Genomic DNA, 27,910 nt, shown 5'->3' with positions numbered 1-27,910 from the left:
CTCACGAAGGTGGGTTACCATCAGATGAACTGTCATGCCTGTAATAAATAATTATGAAGGAAAGTCATAGTAAATCCAACAGACCCGTCACCGGTCATTCATATGCCAGTTGTGACCACTAAATATAGCGGGCATTTTCATTCTTTGCCTGGAGCTGGGAGAGAAATAGACTTTTTGATTATCTTCATCTGCAAATTTTCTAAAGACTGTCTTTTCAAACTTGTTTAAGGGTACTGCTGTTGGAGGAGAGAAGGACCGGATGTGGGAGCACGAGGCCCGACTGCAGACTAAGGAACACCTGCGACATTAGCCAAGGCGAGACCACGACTGAAAAGAGCTGCAGGACGAGGCACTGTTTTCGACAACATGAGAAGAAAGGGTCGACCTGATGCCCCTGCTCGATGTCCAGTGCCTGTCGACAAGTCCCCGCTCTCTGAATTCGGTCACACGCCCGCCTATTCGAAGTCTCTCGTTCCCCTAGTTTGTTCCTGATTTGGCCTTGCTCCATCCCCCTTTTCCTCTGACCTACCCTATGGACTGTTTTGTACTCTCTTCTTCCATCTGAACTTTCTGACAATCACCTCAAAGGACACAGGGCGAAAAGGACCTTTCCGACCAGAAACGCGAGGAAAGGGTCGTGCCCTGCAACGCAGAACTTAGAACAGAGCTGGACTCGTAGCTCCACCGCCGGTGCTCAACAGCGCCAACGAAAGACAACAAAGAATGAACATTTGACATCCCCAATCGCCGTTTCTGCTAGACCTCATTTCTCTCCCAGCCGCCATTGTATTGATCATGCTCCAATATATGTAATCACTTGCCAGTATGAAATGTACTTGCTGCTCACGCTACAGAATCGTTTTTGTATTACATTCCTATGACTTTCCTGCTGAACAAGTTTTATCAAAGTTTATCAAATAGGCCCACCTCCTAAAAACTAGAAATGTTAAAATGTATTGTTTACAACTCTTTTTCATCTAGGGTTCCTACCGTTTTCTTTCTCAGGCCCACCACAGTAGAACCGAATAGAAAATGAACCAGCAAGATGTCTTGAATATGTTAAAGGGAGGACTGTTGAAAATTAGTACGTTTTGGTGAACATTATCTGCGCCATCTTGCCTCTTCCCCTGATGCCACACTTTTGTCGTGCGCACCCGCCATCTTAGATGCCCCGATCAGAACGAACCCTTTTACATGCCGCTGGCCCCTGACATAGCCCTTCGCCTTCACTAAGCCTGCACGCTGACCACCCCCTGCTTGCACCTGCCTTGAGTCATAAACCCCTCTTCGGCGCTGCTCTGCCCCAGGCCCCCATCCTGTTCCCAGCGCGACACCTCCCTGCTTCCCTTTCATGATCTCCGGCCCTTAGATGCAAACCCCCTTTTCCCCGTGTGCCCGTTTTGTCTTCCCCGTTCCCAGGCCGACACCCGGCTCTGCCGATGCCATTCCTTGCCCCTCCCCGTACAATAGAAAGCGTCCCCCATCAAAGGATCCCCGGGTTGATCAAAGCCCCCACTCCATGAGACCCGATCAAACCCCCCCACATTCCGTGAATCGGCGGAATATCCAGCTGCGTGATACTCATCACCTGTTATGACTAGGGTGGGGATTTCAACTGTAAATGTGTGTGGGAACGGGCCCCAAAGGGGGATTCCGGGAATGTCTTTCCGTATATCAAAGCTTTGTCACATGTATGTAAACTGTAATAAAAACCACAACACTGTATATAAGGGGCCAGGCCTCAAACGTAAGTTAGAGCACCTCAGAACGATACCTTCTGTCCGTTTCGTTGTGTTCTCCTCCGGAGAGAATAAAAAAAACCTTGTTTCCTGCTTTCCAGTCTCCAGCGCCTGCCTCTTCATTTGATTAAATAACTAGAGGGTCACAGAGGCCATACCGCCGGGCAAATATCGATTGTCCCCGACCCGACTCAGGTTTTTACATCCCTTTGAGCCTTTGGATTCCGTGGAGTTGAAATTCCTGTCTTTCAAAGTTGCTTTTTTGGTGGCTGTTACATCTGCTCGGAGGTTGGGAGAGCTTACGGCTTTGCGTTGTTCTCCCCCCTTTTTAGGTCTCGCCTGTCGATGCGCATGCGCATCGAGCTTGCGAGCCTATTGCGGCTTAAACAACTTTTAACTGAGAAGCAAGGAATCGTGGCGATTCCTTGCAGTGCCCGTGACTTTTAAGCTCAATGCGCATGTGCATTGAGCTTAAAAGCGCGTGCACAGCCGCAATCGCCATCTGTTCCTCTCTCCCGCATTCCTCCGACACCTTTTGAAGTGAAGCTTAGCTTCACTTCAAAGGCCCGGCTTCTTAACACCCACATGCCGCTCTCCCCGCTCCGCCCCCTCCCCTGCCCGCCTTGTTTACGTAGGCCATGCATCTTAGAAAGGATTTCTAGTTACACTTTTTTTGGTCATTCCCTTTAGAGAACACACCTCAACTTTCACGAAAGTTACAGCACATTAACAATGAGAGCTGCATTAGTGAGCGCAGGACCCATGATCTTCAAATTGCACACAGTTCACCACTTACCCCCTACCCCCCAGCAATGCCAACACTGACGCCGTGCTCGGTGTTTCTCTTGTTATTGCATTGGTTTGAGTAAGCTGATTGTTTTGTAAAGCTCTCTGGCGCCCTGTTCGCGCAATGGAAAATCACAAAGATAAATGCATACCCTGCTCCCCCCTACCCCCCCTCCACCCTAGCAGGTTCTCTTCGTGCACTTACTCCTATTTATAGCCCTGAGACAGAATGATGTTGCCGTCTTGTTATTTTTTGGGTGTGCAATTTACAGCAGTATATTAAATAACGCACGTCCATTCGGACCGGCGAATTTTCACCCAGTAAGCTGCTCGCGATAGTCCGAACGCTCACAGGAGGCTCGCGGATCCAGAGAAAGTGAATGTACAATTTGTCCCACAACAATATTTTGGCCTGCTCTAAATAACAGGCACTTTCCGCTTCTCGTGATGTAGTTTCCAGCTACACTATATGCTTTCCTGAGATCCAAATCTTAGATTATATTTTCTCACGGATGGAGAGCCTGTGTTGAAAAAAATATGCTACCGCGCCATTATAACCAGCGAATCCTCCAAGATTAAAAGTTTCAAAAGCCAACGGGCCATGATTTTGCATCGACCACGTGGAGGTGATAAACGTTTTCTTGCAGACAAACCAAAAAAAAAAAAAAGAATCATGCCTGTTGTATATTACACACGACTTCAAGGTCACATAACAAATCGGTTACCATAAAGTCTACAAACACGCTAGGACTGTTCACGTTGCCTGCAAGACACGGCTTCACATACTCGACGTAGTAGATAGATACATTAACATGTATGAAGGTTGTCTAAGCGTGTGAGTGTGCTTGCAGGAAAATAAACATGAATGTAAACATGTATGTACACATATATAAATATATACACAGACACATGCATGCAACCCTAAATTGCATCAATGGGTATGCACGTTAAAAGTCGTGTGAAAAACAGATGTGTAAAGCAATGCATTTCGAAAATTAACTTTTTTATTCTATGTATTTTGCGACTCGTCCCATTTTAAATATTGGATTTTTCAAGAAAACTACAGTTTTTCAAATGATAACTGCTTTCAAGAAGAATGAAACCATGCGTATCAGTTTTTGAACAGTTGTGTGGCACATACTTTAAAGTTTTTTTTCGGTCCCGGTTTCTTTCTAGCTTGTGAAAACAGAAAGCTCTCTGCAGAACAAGACACACGATCAACCCCCACAATGTTTGTTGCATTACAATTCGGCCTGGAATAAGACGTGAGTGGTCGGGCCATTACGCGGTTGGCCCGGGCTTTTGATTACAAGTGTGAAAGCACAGATGAACAACGTTTCAGCAGCTGGAAGTGTGTACACTGTGTGTGTGGCGAAGTGGCCTTTCATTTCAGAGCCAATTGGCGCTCCAAGGTCTGAGGGAGCTCTCTGGTTTGCCAGCTGATGCCCTCTTCCCGCCACACTCACCCTCACACACACTCACACCCCCTCACACTCACACACACTCACACACCCTCACTCCCCTCAAAAAATAACACCCCTCACAACAAGCTCACACTCACTACACCGGACAGCCGCACCCACTCACACCCCTCACACTCTCTCACCATCAACACCCCTCAGCCTCACACAGCCTTACCCTCATCCCCTCACCCTCACACACCCTCAATCACCCTCACACCATCACCCTCACACACCCTAACTCTCACCTTCAACAACTCACACACACTCACACTCCCTCGCTCACACTCACCCTCACACACACACACACCCCCTCACCCTCACACCCCATCACCCTCACACCCCCTCACTCACACTCACTCACACTCAGCCTCACACACCCTCACGCTCACACACCGTCACACACCCTCTGCCTAACAACACCTCTCACCCTCAATCACCCTCACTCACACACCGTCACACACCCGAAACCTCACACCCTCAACCCCTCACTCACCCTCACCCTCACTCACCCCCTCACCCTCACTCACCCTCAACCCCTCACCCTCAACCCCTCACCCTCACTCACCCTCACTCACCCTCACTCACCCTCAACCACTCACCCTCACTCACCCTCAACCCCTCACCCTCACTCACCCTCAACCCCTCACCCTCACTCACCCTCAACCCCTCACCCTCACTCACCCTCACTCACCCTCAACCCCTCACCCTCACTCACCCTCACCCTCACTCACCCTCACTCACCCTCACTCATCCTCAAACCCCCACCCTCACTCACCCTCACCCTCACTCACCCTCAACCCCACTCACCCTCAACCCCTCACCCTCACTCACCCTCAACCCCTCACCCTCAACCCCTCACTCTCACTCATCCTCACTCACCCTCAACCCCTCACCCTCACCCTCACTCACCCTCACCCACCCTCAACCCCTCACACTCACCCTCACTCACCCTCACCCTCACTCTCACTCTCACCCTCACTCACCCTCACCCACCCTCAACACCTCATCCTCACTCACCCTCACTCACCCTCACTCACCCTCAACCCCTCACCCTCAACCCCTCACCCTCAATCCCTCACCCTCACCCTCACTCACCCTCACCCTCACTCACCCTCAACCCCTCACCCTCACTCACCCTCACCCACCCTCACCCACCCTCACCCTCACTCACCCTCACTCACCCTCACTCACCCTTACTCACCCTCACCCACCCTCACTCACCCTCACCCTCACTCTCACTCTCACCCTCACTCACCCTCACCCACCCTCAACACCTCATCCTCACTCACCCTCACTCACCCTCACTCACCCTCAACCCCTCACCCTCAACCCCTCACCCTCAATCCCTCACCCTCACCCTCACTCACCCTCACCCTCACTCACCCTCAACCCCTCACCCTCACTCACCCTCACCCACCCTCACCCACCCTCACCCTCACTCACCCTCACTCACCCTCACTCACCCTTACTCACCCTCACCCACCCTCACTCACCCTCAACCCCTCACCCACCCTCACTCACCCTCAACCCCTCACCCTCACTCACCCTCAACCCCTCACTCACCCTCACCCTCACTCACCCTCACTCACCCTCACCCACCCCCTCACCCTCACCCACCCTCAACCCCTCACCTTCACTCACCCTCACTCACCCTCACTCACCCTCAACCCCTCACCCTCAATCCCTCACCCTCACTCACCCTCACTCACCCCCTCACCCACCCTCAACCCCTCACCCTCACTCACCCTCAACCCCTCACCCTCACTCACCCTCACTCACCCTCAACCCCTCACCCTCAATCCCTCACCCTCACTCACCCTCACTCACCCCCTCACCCACCCTCAACCCCTCACCCTCACTCACCCTCAACCCCTCACCCTCACTCACCCTCACCCACCCTCACTCACCCTCACCCTCACTCACCCTCAACCCCACTCACCCTCAACCCCTCACCCTCACTCACCCTCAACCCCTCACCCTCAACCCCTCACTCTCACTCATCCTCACTCACCCTCAACCCCTCACCCTCACCCTCACTCACCCTCACCCACCCTCAACCCCTCACACTCACCCTCACTCACCCTCACCCTCACTCTCACTCTCACCCTCACTCACCCTCACCCACCCTCAACACCTCATCCTCACTCACCCTCACTCACCCTCACTCACCCTCAACCCCTCACACTCAACCCCTCACCCTCAATCCCTCACCCTCACCCTCACTCACCCTCACCCTCACCCTCACCCTCACTCACCCTCAACCCCTCACCCTCACTCACCCTCACCCACCCTCACCCACCCTCACCCTCTCACCCTCACTCACCCTCACTCACCCTTACTCACCCTCACCCACCCTCACTCACCCTCAACCCCTCACCCACCCTCACTCACCCTCAACCCCTCACCCTCACTCACCCTCAACCCCTCACTCACCCTCACCCTCACTCACCCTCACCCACCCTCAACCCCTCACCCTCACCCACCCTCAACCCCTCACCCTCACTCACTCACCCTCACTCACCCTCACTCACCCTCAACCCCTCAACCCCTCACCCTCAATCCCTCACCCTCACTCACCCTCACTCACCCCCTCACCCACCCTCAACCCCTCACCCTCACTCACCCTCAACCCCTCACCCTCACTCACCCTCACCCACCCTCACCCTCACTCACCCTCAACCCCTCACCCTCACTCACCCTCACTCACCCTCACTCACCCTCACTCACCCTTACTCACCCTCACTCACCCTTACTCACCCTCACTCACCCTCACCCACCCTCACTGACCCTCAACCCCTCACCCACCCTCACTCACCCTCAACCCCTCACCCTCACTCACCCTCAACCCCTCACTCACCCTCACCCTCACTCACCCTCACCCACCCTCACCCTCACTCACCCTCAACCCCTCACCCTCACTCACTCACCCTCACTCACCCTCACTCACCCTTACTCACCCTTACTCACCCTCACTCACCCTCAACCCCTCACCCACCCTCACTCACCCTCAACCCCTCACCCTCACTCACCCTCAATCCCTCACTCACCCTCAATCGCTCACTCACCCTCACTCACCCTCACTCAGCGCAACCACAGCATCTTCACTAAATATATTTAATAAACTTTAAGCTATTGGCAATATAAAATAAAATCCATTTTATTTACGTATTAATTATTAATTTTTTTTTTTAAGCCATTGATTTTTTTTATATCAATACATATAAGTCACATATAAGTCCCGTTAATACAAAACATGTTGCTTTACAAATGCTAGAGGTGTCACATTTACACAAATTATAACTATTGGCTTTGTAAAGAAGAAAGCTATTAATTTAGCTATTTAGAAAAAACAACACATAAATAAAAAACAAAAAAATAAATAACACCTATAGCTCAAACTTTACTACTGCGAGACCTATTGCATTTCCAATGCTTGTTGAGGTTTCTGGACGACGCTGTGGTCCTTTCCTTGGACCCCGGTTTTTTGCCAAAAATTCGTTCCTGTTTCCATTCCTCCCAGGAGTTGGTTCTTCCTTCTCTCTGTCCTTCTCCTTCCTCTCCTTCTGATGTCTTGCTACATTCTTTGGATGTGAGGAGGGCATTGTCTGTTTATGTTGCTCGTTCTGCTGGGTTTCGGTCTTCTGACTCCCTCTTCGTGAACTTTGGTTTGGCTGGTAGAGGTAAGGCTGCCTCTCGTCTTACTTTGGGTCGCTGGATCAAGGCTGTGATCTTGTTGGCTTACCAGGGCTCTGGTTTGCCTTGCCCGTCTGGGGTTCTGGCGAGGTCTACCAGGGGTGTGTCTGCTTCCTGGGCTGCCTTCCATGGGGTTCCCCTTGAGGAGATCTGTAGGGCGGGTACCTGGGCGTCCGAGTCCACGTTTGTGCGACATTATCGCTTGAATTGTGCTCTGTCTGGCCGCCCTAATTTTGGTTCTGGTGTGTTGCAAGCTGTGGGGATCCCCCCATCTGTTTGATTCTGTTTATTATTAAACTGTGTCTTGCTGCACTCCTTGGTGTCTGTTCTGTTTCTGTTTGTGGTGTGCCAAAGGCCTTTGTGGGGTTGCTTTGGTATGCCTCATGAGTGATGACTGGGTCGAGGACGAGGGACGTAGAGGTAATGCTATGATTACGTACGGTAATCCCCATTACTCTTAGTCCTACTCGTCCTCAACCCAGTCATACGACCCGCCCGCCCTCCTTTTCCAGGCCTTTGGTGCTTGGTACATCAGGATTTGCTTCTGGTGGTGAGGTGTATTATAGCACCTGACAGGAGGGTGGGTGGAGTCAGAAAGCGTTTTCCTGTTTTGTTTCCTGTCGTGTGGAATACCTCATGAGTGATGACTGGGTCGAGGACGAGTAGGACTAAGAGTAATGGGGATTACCGTACGTAATCATAGCAATGGTTGGGATCAGATGAAAACTCTGCTGGGGTTTTGAAATAAAATAATTAAGCACTGGCTTAAAAATATATGCCTTCAAAACTAGGGTGTATTAGCGACTGAGCAGGAAAAGACTAAATAATATAGGAAAAGGTGGGGACATGGGTGGAGAGATCCACAGATTTGATCATTTAAAGCAGTTGGCAGTTCTAAAATTAGGAAGAAACATGTTTGTAGGTGTAATCATGAGTAACTGGCTCAAATCTAGCATGTAACAAGTTTCACAAATTGTACTTAACACTCGGTGCTCCATTCCAAGCTTCAATGTAAAGCCCATCCAACCATAGACAGATAGTCCAGCAGCAAAGCACTCTTTCAGATTTTATTCTGTGGCATCAGTTTGCTTGTGGAAAGTATGCACTTTCAAGGCAGGAGGAAAAGTGAAAGAAGAATGGCAGCACGTGTACACAGGTCAGTGCATAAAAACGGATGTCCTCGTTATTCCTCATTCCCAGGTGTGAAACTTGTAATGGTGCAGGAAGGCTGCCCTAGGCTGTGTCTGAGGTACCGGTGCAGTGTAACAGAGCTACTTTTAGTGGGTTCAGCACCCACGGCGAACATCTCCGTGTAACCTGCGTGCCACAGTCTTAGAGATCCCAGTAGGTGTGACTGAGCTATTTATCCTTAGGAGGTAGATGAATTGCAGTGATTTTGATTAGTAAGGGGCAAATCAGGTTGTGGCGTGTGCTAAAAACTTGCCCCTTATTTATATTAATCAGAATTTGTGGAAGTCTCAGGAGTGCACATGGGTACAGAAATATGAGGAGTGCTGTGGATCGCTTGACCTTCTTGTACCCCAATTTATTTATTGTGCACTTGAACATCTCCCCGCTGCCTATGTGGCTAGGCTTCTGCTGTGCTCTGTCTATCTTGTAATCCTATGAATAATTATTATTTGTGTACCTCTTTCTCACTCCACCTTCTCCATCATACTTCTAGGTGTGGTGCCGTGGCACGGGGGTAGGAACACCTAGGCCGCAGAGTGGGGCCTAATCTATACTGTTGGCAAGGACCACACACGGACACTGGCTATAGCTACGGGCCGAAGACCACGAGCGGTCTCGTGCCCATTTATTTATACCCTTCGGGCGAGCCCGCCCTCAGGGTGCATGCGTGCGTGCGGGTGTGGACGGGCCGGGTGGCTCCGTCAGTACATCCCTCCAAACTTATAGATATATAGTTCATCTCATGGGGGCGCGTGTACAGGACCCAGTGTCCAGGCGTAGTCCTTTAGTCGCTGGCTGGGAGTCGGATTGGGTCGGCGGTTGTATCGCTGATTCCGCTGGCTCTCGGCACCTTCCCTCTCTCCAGCACACTCCTCAGAACTCACAGGCGCGCCTGTCGCACCTTCGCTGCTCGCGGTTGCCTCTTGTTCCGATCTTGCTTGGGAGGTGTCTTCCCTTGGTTGGCTCAGCAGTGTCTCGCCAGGGGCCTGATCTTCCGTCTCGCAGTCCGCATCTGCAGATGCGGGCCCGTCAGTCTCTCGACCTCTTGTAACTCGCTTGAACCAGGATACATTCCGCGTCACAGCTCTGTTTCCTCTGGTCGCGGACACCATGGTGCCTTGAACATTGACGATCTCCTACACTTCGGGTCCATATGCCGTGAGGTATTTCCAGTTGTGGTGTCGATTCTTAAAGATCACCTTGTCACCTACTATCAGGGACCTGGGTCTAGCCCTCCTTGACTGGCTTGCTCTTTCATTTGTACGTTGCCTTCTCAGCTGGGTAGCGTTTTGGTCCATTTTCGGAGGGTGCCAGGCGGGACCCGTCGGCACACAGTCTCTTGGAACCTTCCTAAACAGTAGATGCGCTGGTGCACATCTGGTGGTGCAATGGGGCGTCTGACGGTAAGCACTCAGAAACTGTGACAAACACTCCTCCGCTGCTTCTCCTCTCTCAACCCCAATCTGAAGGGCCTTGTTCAGCGTGCGCATGAACCTCTCCATCTCTCCGTTCGCCTGCGGCCACTGAGGCGTGATCTTCCTATGGCGGATGCCCCTTGCCATCAGATATGCCTGGAACTCTTTCCCTTGAAATGGTGGGCCGTTGTCTGACCGTATTTCGGTGGGTAGGCCCATCATGGCAAATGTTCGGTCCAGCGCTGCCTTGACGTGGGCAAACGCGGTGGATGGCACTATTTCAACCACGTGGAAGCGTGAGTGCGAGTCTATTATCACCAGGGTGTGTCTCCCGTCCGGGAAAGACCCAAAGTCAATGCTCAACTTCGTCCACGGCTCTGTGCATGGCTCCTCAGTGATGACCGGGTACGGGGCAGGGTCTTGGCCTGTGATGTTGCACGAATGGTAATTACGCACCTCTTCCTCGACTGCGAAGTCCATTCCTGGGAACCACACCTTGCTGCGCAGCCGCGCGTTGGTTTTCGACACCCCCTGGTGACCCTGGTGTGTGAGGCGCACCACTTCTTTCTGCAGACTCGTGGAGATCACAATGGCAGTGCCGCGCAGGACTATCCCGTGGGGCCCTTCGCTGAGTTCGCTTTGAGCCTTCCAGATCTGCTGATGAAAAGACTTCTCTTCGGCCGTGAGGGCACTGGCTCCATCCAGGAAGTGCTTCCAGCTGCAGTCCGCTAGTGTCGCTTTGGCTCGGCTGAGGCACTCTTCCTCCTCGGTGGCTTTCCCAATGTCCTCGAGCGTGAGGGCTTCGGGGAAAGCATCCTGCGAGAGCTTTTTTACGAACTCCTCCACCTCCTCTGTGTCCTCGTGAGCCGTCGTGGGGAAAACAACCTTTAGGTGCCGAGACAGAAAGTCCGCGGGGTTGTCTGCTCCCGGCCGGAAGATGACTTCGAATCTATATGTTTGCAGTTGGACAGCCCATCACTCTATCCTCGGGGGGGGGGCAAGCCTGTTCGTTCCTGTAAATAGGGGTACCAATGGCTTGTGGTCCGTGATGACCTTGAACTCGTGGCCATACAGGTACAGGTCGAAATGGTGGCAGGCCCATTTGATCGCTAAGGCTTCACGTTCAATCTGCGCGCAGGGCATTTCGGTGGCCGTGAGAGCACGACTGGCATATGCGGTGGGGACCCATTCGTGTGCCTCCATCTCTTGCATGAGCACCGCGCCGAGCCCGACGGGACTGGCGTCAACCACGACTTCTGTGCGATGATGAGGGCGAAAATAGGCCATGACTTTGTCATCGATTAGAGCATCTTTGATTGCTGAAAACGCACCATCTTCCTTCGCCGACCATGTCCAGGGTTGTCCGGCTTTGGTCAGTGCGCGCAGGGGTTCGGCGAGGGAGGCTAGGTTGGGGATGAAACGGCCACAATACGTCGCCATCCCAAGGAAACTCCTGACTTCGGTGGCCGATGTGGGTCGAGGCGCTGAGCGGATGGCCTCCGCTTTCTTCGGGTCAACACGCAGCCCTTCTCGGGAGAACACATATCCGAAAAATTCCACCGACTCCTGGTAGAAGGAGCATTTGGCGCGGTGCAGGGTAAGGCCGTGGTCCGCCAGACGCTGCAGGGTGGCCCTGAGGTGAGCATGGTGTTCCTCGAGCGTTTTTGAAAAGACGAGGATGTCATCGCTCAGGTTGATGACGCCGGTGAGTTCAGAGAGAGTCTCTTTGATTGCGTTCTGAAACACCTCGGCGGCCGAGGAGACACCGAAGCTCAGCCGTTTGTAGCGCCGTAGGCCGACGTGTGTTGAGAAGGTGGTGATATAACGGCTATCCGGGTGGAGCTCTAGTTGGTGGTACCCCGCATTCAGATCCAACTTCGAGAACCAGCGGGCCCCGTTTAGGTCCGCGACGATGTCGTCCATCGTGGGGGTAAGGTGCCTCTCTCTTTTGACGGCCTTGTTCGGGAGACGCATGTCCACACATAGACGAATGGCGCCGGGTTGTTTAGGCTTTGGGGGGGCGACTACGAGGGGGACCACCCAGGGCATCGGGCCAGAGACCTTCTCGATGACGCCGTGTTCCTCAAGCTTCCGTAGTTCCTCCTCTACCTGCGGCCGCAGGTGGAACGGTACCCTTCTGTGCCTCAGCGCCATCGGTCGCACTGTCCGATCTATGTGTAGTTTGAATGTCTTGCCCTTGAGGCGACCTAGGCCCCGGAAGAGGGTGGGAAAGTCCTTGAGCATCATGTCTGCGTGTAGCTCGTGCACCTGGTTGTCGAAAAACACCAGTTGAAGGTCTTCGGCTGTATGGCAGCTGAGCAGCGTGCCACGTTTTCCACCGGTGACGTGGAACTTCGTTTTCACCTCATGTCCTTTGCTGGATACCACCACATGAATTACTCCACGAAGGGGTAGCGGATCATCGCTGTCGTAGGTGCAGATTTTAGCCTTGGACGGAGAGAGGGATGGGCGAGGGGAGAGACGGTCATATTGAATGCTGTCCATGACGTTCACGGATGCCCCGGTGTCGATCAGAGCATGTACCGTGGCACATTGGTGGCGGCCGTCTTTGAGCACCATCTCTGCCGACGAAGGACACGAAGTACACCTCATCATCATCGTCTTCCAGACTAAACGCCTGGTGCCGTGGCACGGGGGTAGGAACACCTAGGCCGCAAAGTGGGGCCTAATCTATACTGTTGGCAAGGACCACACACGGACACTGGCTATAGCTACGGGCCGAAGACCACAAGCGGTCTCGCGCCCATTTATTTATACCCTTCGGGCGAGCCCGCCCTCAGGGTGCATGAGTGCGTGCATGCGTGTGTACGTGTGTGCGTGCGTGCGGGTGTGGGCGGGCCGGGGGGCTCCGTCAGTACACTAGGCGCTGCTCTCCAAGACAAGACCACCTCTCTCGTCCCTGACACACGACACTAAAGTGCTTCTTATGTAGGATCACAACAAATACTCTGCCAGCCACACACACTACATAGTGTTGTGTAGTATCTATCCAAAAATGTGTTTCGGCGAACTACAGAAGCGCTATATAAACACTACTGAAATATGTTTGTTAACTGTGGATACGGTCGCCAGGTAACCACTATGCGAACGTTTATCTCCAAATTTAGTTTTTCAACCTTTTATTGTCTGACCTTTTATTTCCAATATTTCATTTGAAGTGAACCCACCTTCCAAGTGCTATGAGGACAAGTTCTCGAGCAAGGCTTTTCTTTTCAGCATCCAAGGTCATCACCTGCAGGCGGATACGTTGCCAGGGCAATGGAAAGTAAATAAAAAATCGCTTTGCTGAAGATGCCTCAGATTTATTCCTGTACTCCCAGAATGCACTGGTTTGTTAAATGATAAACCAGGAGAGAAAACATGGCACCCCTTGTGAAATGGAACGAAGTAAGCAAACACGCGCTCACTGTCCGGTCCATAACTTTTCAATGACCTCACGAGGCGCGCGCAGAGGCCGAGGAGTGAAATGTGCCCGCACCCCCAGGGAAGGGTGATTTGTCGTCTCCGTGCCCAGCCAGCTGGAGAGGAGCTCAGTGAGCAACGAAATACCCCCAGTCCCTCGGGTTCGAAAAGACAAACAGATCTGTTGCCAGGAAAACCACAGGCCGGGCTTTTAAGGTGAGTTCATCCCTCGAGCTGCCCGTGCGCCGTGTTGATGTTTTGTGGTCGAGCGGCCGACGAGGAGGAAATTCAGAGAGAATTAAAAAATCGTCGAAGAAGCTTAGCAGGAGCAAGACACGTTGTGGTTGTTATTCTTCAAATTTAGCCATCTGTGTTGGGAAGGTGCGAAGGTAATCTAGCAAAATAGCTCAGTGGGTAGCGCACGAGCTAGCGATACTCTTGTGCAGGGCTTATTATGGAATTATGCGGCAGGGGAGGACCAAATTATGCGGCAAGAAAAGGAAAATGATATGGCGTAATGCGACGCATTATGCATTATTTCTTTTTTATAAATGTTTAACACTGGGCAAAAGTTTCACCTCATTACTAACAGTTCAACGCTCAAATACAGCAAGAGGCAAATGAAAGGTGACCAGTACATTTTGTGAAGGGCCTTCCACTGCGCGACATGTCACTGAGTTTTCTAGTAATTTATAATCAGTCTGAGACAGGATTTTTTTTGTCAAATTTGCAAATCATGCAGCAGGTGTATTGTGTAGCAAATGCAGAAAATCCATTACCTTGCTGAAAATGCTGCGGCACCAATAGCGCATCATTCCAGTTACCATGACCTTGTGTAATCCACCGATCACAACATTGGATCGAAGTGATCCTCTTTCCAACCAGGGCCGGATTTGGAGCTAAAAGAGGCCTTGATAATGCGTTCATTGCAGCCCCCATTATACCAGGTATGAGTGAGTTGCTCTGCTGTATCCGCATTTTGGGTGAGGGGAGGGGGTTATATTGTGTCTACAAGACAATTGTGTGCCTTCCTCAGAGCTGGTCGCCAGGCTGGATAGATGGTGAATTCTCCCCCTAAAAGCTGCACCGGGGTATTGTTGGGAGGGGGGGGGTGATGAAGGGGGGGGTGTCCTGTCTCATACAGCCAGTGCAGGGTCCTTTACATGCCAAGAAAGGGTTTTCTGTACAGTGGACTCTGTAGGGAATCGAGTACACACCTACTCCCATTGGATGATAATAACAAAGAGTATCTTCCAACAGCAACAACTGAAGGTGGGTGTGGCCAGATGTTCTCTGCAAGAATTCTTTTATCCTTTGAAGCAGTGGGGCGGGTCATCAGGGAGTTGGGCTTCCGGCAGTTCTCATTTGGCGGCTCAAGCAGAAAACAAGGCGTGCTTTGGAAGGGTGGCTGATGTGACTTCTGTTAAGTTACAAGTACTTAACTGTCAGAGGGCACTCCAGACGGTTTAGATTGAATGTTACTATATATTTTAAAATCTGAATGTTGGGAATCTAGCTCCGTTAAGCTAGGCAGAGGTGAGAGGAAGATGGCTGAAAAGCACAAATTAGTGAATGTTGCCTTGGTGGAGGACAATTCAAGAAACAGCAGTAAAAGAAAAAAGTTATATTTATGTGACTGGAAATGTTTCAGGTTTGGCAATACCCTTCTGACCGAGCATCAGATAAAAAATAGCATGCGTCCAAAGACAGTTCAGCGTTGAAACCTCTCCGGGTGGATGTAAGCAGGATCCAACAAAAGCAATCATTCAACTTTCAGGCTCCACTCGCAGTTCTTTGTTTGCTTTCGTGGTTTACCAAGTTTGAATCCTGACCGCCTCCCACTGTGGCTGCTGAGTATTTGGTCTCGGTCACGGGGCGAGCAGTCTGACCGGGCGATGCTCCGGAAACCTTCAGGGTGATCCAGTTGGCTGTAAAGGTTGATGTGCTTTCACCAAGGCCATTATTTAAACACTTCAGAAATGCAGATGATTGGTAAGATTGTTAAGATTGTTCAGTAATTATGCCATTTTGGCCTTTTGGCTACATTTAATCACTACCGGTAATGTCTCATGGTGATGTCTGCTAACAGATACCAGTAGCCGCAAGCTGCCAATAAACAGCAAGGTAAAGATGCCGACGCTACCAGTGGTAACCATGCCACTGTGGGATATTCACCATCTTTACTGACAAAGCCCTGAATACTGTGGTAATGCATTTTCGGAAGAAGGGCCTATTCTCGGTGTTTCGCCAATTGCTAAATGCTTTAGCCTGCTTTGCAAGAGTGATGTACCCCAAACTTTTCTGGCCATCTGAGAGGAAATGCAACCTCTGGGTGGTCTCTGAAATTAGGGACCAGAGTGTGCCAAGTCCATGGTAATTCATCAGTGCCCTGATCCTCTGCCTAGGAGCTGATGACCCGTGTGGCTCCACCAATATCTGGAACCAGAGATCAAGGATCTTCTGCTGCACGGCCTTCACTGTGCTGCCAGCGTCGATGCCAATGCAAGGCCTGGAGATGTCTGTAGGTTCTTGCTGACTCATGGGGAAGGAGTGAGACCGCCTTAGCATTATGGGGAATCTTGCATGAAGCTGAAACCACCACTGTGGGGTTCACGTTAGTTCCAATTCTAATCCTTTATAGGACCGGAATTGAGATCTTTTATCAACACTAAGCATTGAGACAAATAAGAATTTGAGTCATTCACCAGAAATGTAACCCCTGTTGAATCCTTCGGATTGGATTCCTTTTTGAGGCCAGTAAGAAACTCTGGGCAGGCACAGGAGTCCACCAAGCAGTGCCAAGGAATCTATCCACATGGTTCCTTGAGAAGGAGCAGCGTTCTTGCAAGTGAATAGAGTGGGAGAGCCTCAGAAATGGATGACCCAGTGAGGAACAAGGAAGTGACTGCTTTTCATAGTCAAATGCTACACACAAGTACACCCACAGCTACTCAGCTCACAGCCCCTGTCACTCACTCAGCCCAGCAGGCTGTAAGAACCGAATGTGACCAACTGGTGGCACTGAAAGCTCAACCTCTGTGCTACAGGAAGGAGAGAGGCGGCCAAGAGTGGATCATATGCTTCTGTAAATGTCTGCAATATCTTAAGATGCCACCAGCCCTCAGCGTAGAACTGCATGCATGCATACAGGCTCGTAGAGAGCCTATATAAAGCATTACTGGGGTCCTTCTTGCTACAGTGGAGCAGCTCCAATTGATTTAAAAATGCAGCTAAAAATGGTGCAGACATATGGATTCTGGTCTCTAGCAAAAACTTATTTTTATGGCTTCATCTGACAGTGCATCTGCCGCCAGACAATAATGTGAGCATCATTGAAGAGAGTCTTTAACTCCACCCTAATGATAGCAGTCAGGAGTACATGTTTTGATTGGGCCGAAGCTGTGTACCTCCTCAAAAAAGCGATTTCTCTTCACACACCTATGGTCATTTTGTTTATTTATCCTGCTACCTGAACTTGAACTTTCAGGGGCACCCAAATGACATTGTAATGCTATAAAAGTGTTTTAAATAACTAGATAATTTACAATGTTTTTTTCTGGCAGCATCACAGATGGGAGGAGGGCAGTCATTAACTTACATGGATTTTTAGGTCTGGTTGACAGTGCAACTGTCACCTGACCGTTTTACCTACAATAATAATATTCTACAGTTCCTTACTTCCCCACGCATAAATATCCATTCCCCTTCTACTTCACTCCTTTAAAGCCAGACTTATTGGCATTGCGATTGCTTATTTAAACCTGAAACTATTCGTTTAGTGATGCTATCTCCGTAGATGGTCTGTGACCTTCACAGCGTTTTGCCACTGGTCTCAAGTAGCCTTCTGGGATCGCTGCCGCTATCGTCCTTACATCTCGACTTTGCGCCGACCCTCCTAGCTCTTATATTAAGTCCTCACTGATCAAACAGTGCCTCTCTGGCTCACGTGTGCCAGGGAGTTCATCTGGATTTAGCATGAAGCTTGCTATAAAGTCAACCATAACACTCCCAGTTCATGTCTTTCCAGTTGGGGAACCACTCGCTCCATGGATGGGAAATTAACTGTGAATGCCCGTATCTAAATATATGTGTCGTGTAAATATTTCAGATCTTGTTTCAGTCAGTACTTAGTTCACATTGGTGAAAACCTTCGTGAAAAGTGACCTCGCATTTTAACTCATAGATTGTTGTTTTCTGAGAAGGTGAAGTAAACGCTCGGCTCCCCATTCACAGTTTTCTCTCGACTGTCGTACCTTTCCCAGTGCCAGGCCAGTTTAAATGTTATTTCCTTCAAGTTCCTTGAAACTTTGTGGAATCACGGAGCCCACCTGCAATACTTCAACCTAAGACCTCTCATCCAACTCATCAAGACAGCTCCTGCCCCACTCAAGTGCTCTTTCTAGATCTCTGTGTGCGCACATCCATGCACACATATAACACATGCACACACATACGCCTACTCCACTCTTCTCAAATCCCTCTTTTTTCCTCCTCCTGCTCTTTCACTTGATCTTTCTCCTCTCTCTCTCACCTGGTCCCTATGTCTCCCCCTCTTTCCCTCTCCCTCTCTCTCTCTCTCTCTCTCTCTCTCTCTCTCTCTCTCTCTCTGACTCTCTTTCTCTTCTCTCTTTCTCTCTGTCCATTTTCTTGAAGCAAGTGCTTCAAAGAGCCAACTAGAATACTTACCTAGTAAAGGCAACATACATGATTTTCCACAAGCTCAAACAAACTCCTTACTAAAGCGACATCTAGTGAAGCCCTATTTATGAAGCATATTAGTGCAGGGAACCCTGTCCATAAACGGACCCGCCCATGATAGTCTGTAATGTACAAAAGCGGACATAAATATAGATAGGGTTATGTTCAATGAGGAGTGGATGTTGGCTTTTAACTAATGTTGGATCCAACACACGCCAATTTCAGACTTTTGCTGTTGACCATCTTTTTCCAGATGAGGCATTCAGTATTCGCCATTAATGCATTGTTAACCATTTTTAATGCATGGTCAGTTTTCTTTGAATCACCAACCATGCTTCTGTATCCAAATCTCCCCTGAAACTACATTTGCAAAAGTGCTCTGGGAAATTAACTCCAGCTTTTCATTTCACCTCCCCCAAGCTTCCCCGTGTCCCTTGAAAGCTGCCTTGCCTTTTGTGGTGTGCTGCTCATGGGTTTATGGATGTTTGGGCATAATTCCCAGGTGCTGCAGAGGCCAGCCCCAGTGACTACCATTTCCAGGAGTCACAAAGTTAAGTGCTTGCTGTTTGGTGCACACTCCAGCTGTGGGCATCTTTCTTATCTGAGTGGCAAGCTTAGAATATCCGGAGGTACTTGTATTTAGTAGAGCTTGCAACCCTCGCTGCTATTGGTCCCACCAATAAGATATGCATGGCCAAGATTACACCTCCGGAGTGTTCAGGTGTTAAGGTTTACCACATCCTGGCTGATCTTCAGTAAGTATGTGAAGTTCCTGCTTCTAAGAGCTTTCCTAGGGAGTTGAGTTTTTGAGGCAAAGTCGCTGTATTTCATTTTCTGTTGTCATGCTTTTTGAGGTATGTGTTTTGGGACTGTTTACTCTTGTGGATAACATTGATGCAATATACTCTTGTTATTGCAGGGCTTTGCAACCTGTTACATTTTATTTGCATACCTGACTTGTGGCTCAGTAGATAACCTAGCGATACAAAAGGGGATGATGGACGGAGCGTTTGAGTCAATCAAACACTCACCCCCAGTCAACAGATCTGGGTTTAATCCATCACCATTCTTTAGCCCACTCAGCCACCCCATTTCAGACATGGCTATATGCAAATCAGTCTGACCCTGTGCCTCATGGGAACAGTGCAGCCCGAACTGCCAAGCCATGTCTTCCATGGACCGGAAACAAGCATCCTGGGACCGGTTTCGGATTCATAATCCTCATCAGCCAGGCTATCTTGAATCCAGTGGCCAAGTGAGCAAGGGACTCACTTCTGAGCATACCCTGCCACTCTTAGGGCGAACAAAGCGATACAAAAGGGGATGATGGACGGAGCGTTTGAGTCAATCAAACACTCACCCCCAGTCAACAGATCTGGGTTTAATCCGTCACCATTCTTTAGCCCACTCAGCCACCCCATTTCAGACATGGCTATATGCAAATCAGTCTGACCCTGTGCCTCATGGGAACAGTGCAGCCCGAACTGCCAAGCCATGTCTTCCATGGACCGGAAACAAGCATCCTGGGACCGGTTTCGGATTCATAATCCTCATCAGCCAGGCTATCTTGAATCCAGTGGCCAAGTGAGCAAGGGACTCACGTCTGAGCATACCCTGCCACTCTTAGGGCGAACAAAGCGATACAAAAGGGGATGATGGACGGAGCGTTTGAGTCAATCAAACACTCACCCCCAGTCAACAGATCTGGGTTTAATCCATCACCATTCTTTAGCCCACTCAGCCACCCCATTTCAGACATGGCTATATGCAAATCAGTCTGACCATGTGCCTCATGGGAACAGTGCAGCCCGAACTGCCAAGCCATGTCTTCCATGGACCGGAAACAAGCATCCTGGGACCGGTTTCGGATTCATAATCCTCATCAGCCAGGCTATCTTGAATCCAGTGGCCAAGTGAGCAAGGGACTCACGTCTGAGCATACCCTGCCACTCTTAGGGCGAACAAAGCGATACAAAAGGGGATGATGGGCGGAGCGTTTGAGTCAATCAAACACTCACCCCCAGTCAACAGATCTGGGTTTAATCCATCACCATTCTTTAGCCCACTCAGCCACCCCATTTCAGACATGGCTATATGCAAATCAGTCTGACCCTGTGCCTCATGGGAACAGTGCAGCCCGAACTGCCAAGCCATGTCTTCCATGGACCGGAAACAAGCATCCTGGGACCGGTTTCGGATTCATAATCCTCATCAGCCAGGCTATCTTGAATCCAGTGGCCAAGTGAGCAAGGGACTCACGTCTGAGCATACCCTGCCACTCTTAGGGCGAACAAAGCGATACAAAAGGGGATGATGGACGGAGCGTTTGAGTCAATCAAACACTCACCCCCAGTCAACAGATCTGGGTTTAATCCATCACCATTCTTTAGCCCACTCAGCCACCCCATTTCAGACATGGCTATATGCAAATCAGTCTGACCCTGTGCCTCATGGGAACAGTGCAGCCCGAACTGCCAAGCCATGTCTTCCATGGACCGGAAACAAGCATCCTGGGACCGGTTTCGGATTCATAATCCTCATCAGCCAGGCTATCTTGAATCCAGTGGCCAAGTGAGCAAGGGACTCACTTCTGAGCATACCCTGCCACTCTTAGGGCGAACAAAGCGATACAAAAGGGGATGATGGACGGAGCGTTTGAGTCAATCAAACACTCACCCCCAGTCAACAGATCTGGGTTTAATCCGTCACCATTCTTTAGCCCACTCAGCCACCCCATTTCAGACATGGCTATATGCAAATCAGTCTGACCCTGTGCCTCATGGGAACAGTGCAGCCCGAACTGCCAAGCCATGTCTTCCATGGACCGGAAACAAGCATCCTGGGACCGGTTTCGGATTCATAATCCTCATCAGCCAGGCTATCTTGAATCCAGTGGCCAAGTGAGCAAGGGACTCACGTCTGAGCATACCCTGCCACTCTTAGGGCGAACAAAGCGATACAAAAGGGGATGATGGACGGAGCGTTTGAGTCAATCAAACACTCACCCCCAGTCAACAGATCTGGGTTTAATCCATCACCATTCTTTAGCCCACTCAGCCACCCCATTTCAGACATGGCTATATGCAAATCAGTCTGACCATGTGCCTCATGGGAACAGTGCAGCCCGAACTGCCAAGCCATGTCTTCCATGGACCGGAAACAAGCATCCTGGGACCGGTTTCGGATTCATAATCCTCATCAGCCAGGCTATCTTGAATCCAGTGGCCAAGTGAGCAAGGGACTCACGTCTGAGCATACCCTGCCACTCTTAGGGCGAACAAAGCGATACAAAAGGGGATGATGGGCGGAGCGTTTGAGTCAATCAAACACTCACCCCCAGTCAACAGATCTGGGTTTAATCCATCACCATTCTTTAGCCCACTCAGCCACCCCATTTCAGACATGGCTATATGCAAATCAGTCTGACCCTGTGCCTCATGGGAACAGTGCAGCCCGAACTGCCAAGCCATGTCTTCCATGGACCGGAAACAAGCATCCTGGGACCGGTTTCGGATTCATAATCCTCATCAGCCAGGCTATCTTGAATCCAGTGGCCAAGTGAGCAAGGGACTCACGTCTGAGCATACCCTGCCACTCTTAGGGCGAACAAAGCGATACAAAAGGGGATGATGGACGGAGCGTTTGAGTCAATCAAACACTCACCCCCAGTCAACAGATCTGGGTTTAATCCATCACCATTCTTTAGCCCACTCAGCCACCCCATTTCAGACATGGCTATATGCAAATCAGTCTGACCCTGTGCCTCATGGGAACAGTGCAGCCCGAACTGCCAAGCCATGTCTTCCATGGACCGGAAACAAGCATCCTGGGACCGGTTTCGGATTCATAATCCTCATCAGCCAGGCTATCTTGAATCCAGTGGCCAAGTGAGCAAGGGACTCACGTCTGAGCATACCCTGCCACTCTTAGGGCGAACAAAGCGATACAAAAGGGGATGATGGACGGAGCGTTTGAGTCAATCAAACACTCACCCCCAGTCAACAGATCTGGGTTTAATCCATCACCATTCTTTAGCCCACTCAGCCACCCCATTTCAGACATGGCTATATGCAATATAGCCATGTCTAAACTCTTTTGACTGGGTGTGAGTGTTTGATTGATTCAGATGCTCCGTCCATCACCACCCCCTTTTGTACCCCCATCAGTAGATAACCTGACTGGCACATGAATTACATATTTACAAGTGACCAGCTGTGTTGGAGCCACATTCACGTAATAAGAAGCATCTTCTTAAAATACATGACTATTAAGAATGCTTTCAGCCTTTAAAACTATGAGCACTGCAGTTGCGCCCGGGGGTGGTTCCCATCCTACGCTATTCATGTTTGATATTTCTATTATCATGGTTCTAATTCCCTGTCATTGTGCTTCCCTTCCTTAATTGCAGTTCTAATTGTATGGTCTCTGGAACGGTGCCAGACCTTTCCACCCCCACTGCAAACCTCCCATGTCCTACATGTTACCGCCACCTTCTCCTGAGCCCCATAAGGCCATTAAGTGTCTGAGCGTGCCAGCTCCGCCCCACAAGGCATCATTGGCGTTTCTGCCTTCCTAATGCACAGATGTGATTGCTCGGTAATGGCTCACTGCCTCTCATTGGGTGGGCGCATACTAAAATTGTTCTTTTTCATTTATCCGTGCAGGCCAGAAGCTTTGCCGTCTGCGTGTTCTCAGCCACGGATTGGGTCGGTGACTGTTTGAGGTAGGTGGACATTCTGAAAAACATACACATGTAAAATCCTAAGAATTTGTAGGAAGCTTGGCTTTTTTTTGTGCTGGTTTTCAGAAACTATTTTAGATGGATTTGTTACAGCACTGGTGATCGCTTGCACCAATGACCAGCTGTCTGTTGATCATTACCGTAAGGTTAGCTGCAGGCACCTCGCGGAGACGGAAAGCATGCTGGAAAGCCCCCATGTTTCTTGCTTGAGGTGGTTGGTTGGTGGACTTTGAGAGATGGTCGCTGCGGGGTCTGTCTAGTACGGCTCACAGCGAGAACCTGCCTAAGGTATGAGTAATCTGTAAGTCTTTCTAGTAAGACTCACAGTGATAATGCTAGAGTGCTAGGAACCTTTGACTTGGTTTAAACTCTTGTATGTGGCTGCATCAGTAGGTCTGTCTAGTAAGTTGGAACTGCCCAATGATAAGGATAATGTGTGGGTCTCCCTAGGAAGGTTTGCAGTGAAAACTGCCCAGCGATAAGGGTTGCAAGAAGATTTGCCTTGATTTAACCTCTATTCTAGTAGTGTTCTTGTTAGGGATTGTCTTCTGAGCGACAAGAACGCTTGCAGCACACCATCCTTTATAGAAAGGAGCGGTCACTACATCGGGACAGTGTAAGTTGTTGAGCTGGCCAAATGGGACTTTTTGTTGCAAATGAAAGTACGAGCCTGAACACGTTGTATACCATGTTAGCAGGTGCCCTACATTCATTGTAATCCATGCAAAGACAAGGAGTGTTTGATTTGTGTCATGTGAAGGAACGATCCTCTTTCATTGACTATCACTCCCATGTGCTATGTCCAGTGCCCCAACATGTAAGGCATTTGTTGTGTGGCGTTCAGTAGCTTGAATGACCTAGGTCCCGCGCCATTTAAGGTTAAGCATTCATTTAACGTATTGAGTGTGAGATCATGCATTGCAGTCACTGCAAGAATATAAACAACAATTGTTATGTGCCATGGAAGGACATACATCGCATTCACTTTAACGCATTCATTGTATGCCAGTCGCGGTCATTTTGTTGTTCTAGGCTATGTTATATGTGCTGTGTGATTTTGCGTTGCAACCATTTGTAAAGTGTGCTTCTACCGACTGCATGGCACCATAACACTGGAATCTGGTGCTCTGTCGTCAGTTTTGTTTGGCTACTAAAGATTGATTTGTCTAGTGTATTCTTAATAATGGTTCATGTTAGGTAATGTGAAAAACTGGATGAGTCTGATTCCATAAAGGATGCACATTGTGCACTGTGGGTATAGATGTGTGTGCCAAAGGGCTTTCATTCAGTGGGCCAGTAAAGGATTTTGCATTGCTTGGCTGGGTCAGACGTCTCCAGAATTACAGCACTAGAAGATGGTAAAGCTCTCATTCATTGTTGTGGGAATGCGGTTGTGGTGTGTTTAAGCTAGCTTGTTCTGATTCGTTCCGAGATGTATGTTTGTGTGGTGAGCATCATGAGTTGATGGATTGGGAGCACTTTGCTGTCTTGTACGTCTTTGGTGCTGTATTTTACTCATGCATGTGTTTGGCAGTCTGTGTAACGTGTTCTGCTTTGTAATAGTGCTTTATAATTATATCTGTGCATGATTGAATAATGTGCATTGTTGATGGTTAAGTGCTACTGCTATAAGTAAGTTAGATAATATTTATTTATTTATTTATTTTTGACATTTCTATAGCGCGCTGCTACCCAGAGGTGTCCTGGCGCTAATACAAACTAAATGGTATATATGAAGCCAAATGGGTGTGTGTGATAAGGTAGTAGTCTCTGGTGTTTACGTTTGGGTGGCTGGGTTGTATTTCTTGCTTTTAGGTGCTGTGTATAACATTATGATAGCATGTATTGCACGCCATATGAAGACATAAATCACATGCATTAAATACATTGCATTCATTGGGTGATACAAGCTGCAACCCATCTATAGTGTATACAAATATTGCCCCTCTAAATAATGTGTGTTGAGCACAGGATTGCTTTTGGCAGGAGTGGAAGCTTTCTTATAGTCCGACATAAGCTGGAAATGGTCACAAGTTTTGTACAGATTACTGCTTCCATTTAGAAAGCCCAGTGTTTAATTCTTTGACTAAACATCACTGATGACAGAGATGTCAACAAAATATAGAGCCCAGGAAGCTGGGTTGGGCCTGTTAATGACATTTTAAGAAGAAAAACCCATGATGTGACTATGCAATACATAAATACACAATTGGCAGCACATTTCTACATTGAAAGCATCTACTATTTATTTATTTATTTTGAAAGTTTTATATAGCGCGAACAAGATCTTTGCAGATATCAGAGCGCTTTACAAAGCCGGGAATACCAAAAAGCGAGTGAATTTAAACATAATAAGTGGGAGGGGTAGGTACGTGAGGGAGCAAATTAGTACAGCAAATCAATAATAAAAATATAACAGTTAAAAGTGTGCATAGCTGGTCAGTAGCGTCAATAATACAGGTGAAATACATAGTCATAGAGTTCGAACATAATAATACAGGTCTGTGTAGAGTCTTTATAGATCCATGCTCATAGGTCAGGTGTATTTGGCCATAAAAATAGCTTTCACTTCTTTCTTAAAAAGTGTAGTGGAGGAGATGAGCCTAGTTTCAGGAGGGAGTGAGTTCCAGATCCTGGGTGCCATTCCTGAGAAAGAGCGTTTATAAGTTTTTTCCTTCCGGAATCTTCGAGGTTTTAGCAGAAGATTGTTTGTGCCTCTGGTGTTTCTAGAGCCGCCAGAGATTGACAGCTTCTGAGTGAGGTATCCGGGAGAGCTCAGGTGTAGAGCCTTGTGTGTCATGCAGGCGATTTTCAGATGTATTCTGGCTTCAAAAGGCAGCCAGTCTAGTGATTTCAGGTCAGGAGAGATATGAGAGTGCTTTTTGGATCCAGTGATGAGTCTCGCTGCAGCGTTTAGAGAGGCTCTTAGGGGTGCAGTAGTGGTTAACGGGAGACCGCAGAGGGCGGTGCTGCCGTATTCAGATCGCGGGATGACCAGTGCTTGTACTGCAGTTTGGAAGTCTTTGGCTGGTAGGAAGGGTTTAAGTTTCCTTAGGGTATTGATTTGGAAGTTCGCTCCCTTAGTAACCTTGCTGATATGGTGCTGCATGTTGAGATTGGAGTCAAGAGTTATGCCTAGGGATTTCGCTGAATCCACTATGGTGGGTTGGACATTGAGTGCAGTTAGCTGTTTAAGCCAGGTTTGAGTGGTAGAGATCTTAGCTGGAGGTGAGATCAGCAGGAATTCTGTTTTCAGAGCATTGAGTTTGAGATGATTATCAGCAAGCCAGGATTGGGTGCTTCTGATCGTAGAGTTCAGGAGTACGATGTCATTGAGGGATTGTAATTTGAGATATAGTTGAGTGTCATCTGCGTACATGTGAAAAAGTACATTGGATGCTTGAAGCAAGGTGGTGAGAGGTTCCATAACTAAGTTGAACAATGTTGGTGAAAGGGAGGATCCTTGGGGGACACCTAACGAAACAGGTATTGGAGAGGACATCAGGTTGTTGCTCTTGAATTTCTGTGACCTGTTGTGTAGAAAGGAGGTGAACCACTTGAGAACAGTCCCGGAAAGACCCATTCTTGTGTTCAACAGATCGAGTAATTTCTCATGTTTAACAGTGTCGAACGCTGAAGAGAGATCAAGAAGGATGAGGAGGCAGGTATCCCCTTGATCTAGGATTTGAAGGGCGTCGTCGATTATGTGAGTCATAGCAGTTTCGGTGCTGTGACCTGCTCGGAAGCCTGATTGATGAAGGTTAAGGAGATCAAACAGATCAATGTGTTTAGTCAGTTGTAGTTGAGCGCATTTTTCCAATAATTTGGCGAGAGTGGGAATATTGGTAATGGGACGGTAGTTGTTTAGGTCGGATGGGTCGGCAGTAGGTTTCTTTAGCAGAGGGGTGACTTGTCCAACTTTAAGGGAGTCAGGGATGGTTCCTTCTTGGAGTGAGCTGTTGATAATCTTAGTCCAGAGTGGAAGGAGTAGTGGGATGAAATCTTTGACAGCGTTAGCAGGGAGGGGATCCGTGAGGTGATTGGAAGGTTTCAGGGTGCTGAGCAGTTTGCCTATTTCTTCTTCGGAGTAGGTTTCAAAGGTTGACCATGTAGCATTGTTTTTAGGTCCGGTGGGTGTTATGCAGTTGAGTGTGGTGTGGAGTCTTGCGTCAGCGCGGAGATCACTCTTTATGTTGTCAGTTTTTTGGGTAAAGAAAGCGGCGAAGTCTTCAGAGGAGGGTGATTCATGCAATGTACTGAGAGGTTGGGGTTGTTCCTTGGTTTGTGTTCTGATGAACTCAAACAGTTTTCTTGGGCGGTTTTTTGCTTGGTCGAGCTGGAGGCTGAAGAAGTTTGCTTTTGAGCGCTTTATTTTCCTGAAGTAGGCGTTTCTCTTTTTCTTCTGGGTTTTCAGGTGCAGTGCAGAGGGAGCTGCCCTCCAGGTGCGCTCTGCCATTCGCATGGCTCGTCTATCTTCATTGAGACTCCCGTCGTACCATGGATTGGAGATTTTAGCGGAGACTCTTTTTAGCTGCATAGGAGCAGCCTCATTGATTATTGAGGTCATGGCGTTGAGATAGTGGTCAGTCAGGGATTGTACATCTGTAGCTCCCGTGGGCGGGAGTAGGATGTCGCGACTGTTCGGGGGTAGGGAGACTGGGTTGAGTTTTTTCAGGTCTCTTTTCCAGACTTTAGTTCTGGAGGGTTGAACCGGGTTGAGTTTGACTTTTTCATTGATGAAGAATGTGACAGTATGATGGT

At 49.2% G+C, this 27,910-nt stretch overlaps 1 protein-coding gene across 2 annotated transcripts in view; it reads left to right on the top strand.

Annotated features, from left to right (window-relative positions):
- LOC144754406 (discoidin domain-containing receptor 2-like) overlaps positions 1-27,910 on the top strand; it is a 436,005-nt gene that overhangs the window by 194,495 nt on the left and 213,600 nt on the right. For both annotated transcript variants that reach the window (XM_078642135.1, XM_078642136.1), the window contains exon 3: positions 23,073-23,131. The gene's annotated coding sequence lies outside the window, so the exon portion shown is untranslated. The remainder of the gene's footprint in view (positions 1-23,072; positions 23,132-27,910) is intronic.

This window comes from Lissotriton helveticus, chromosome 5_1 (genome assembly GCF_964261635.1).
Source record: "Lissotriton helveticus chromosome 5_1, aLisHel1.1, whole genome shotgun sequence".
Lineage (NCBI taxonomy): Eukaryota > Metazoa > Chordata > Amphibia > Caudata > Salamandridae > Lissotriton > Lissotriton helveticus.
Note: the sequence above shows the minus strand (reverse complement) of the source record. Positions and strands in the feature narration are given on the sequence as shown.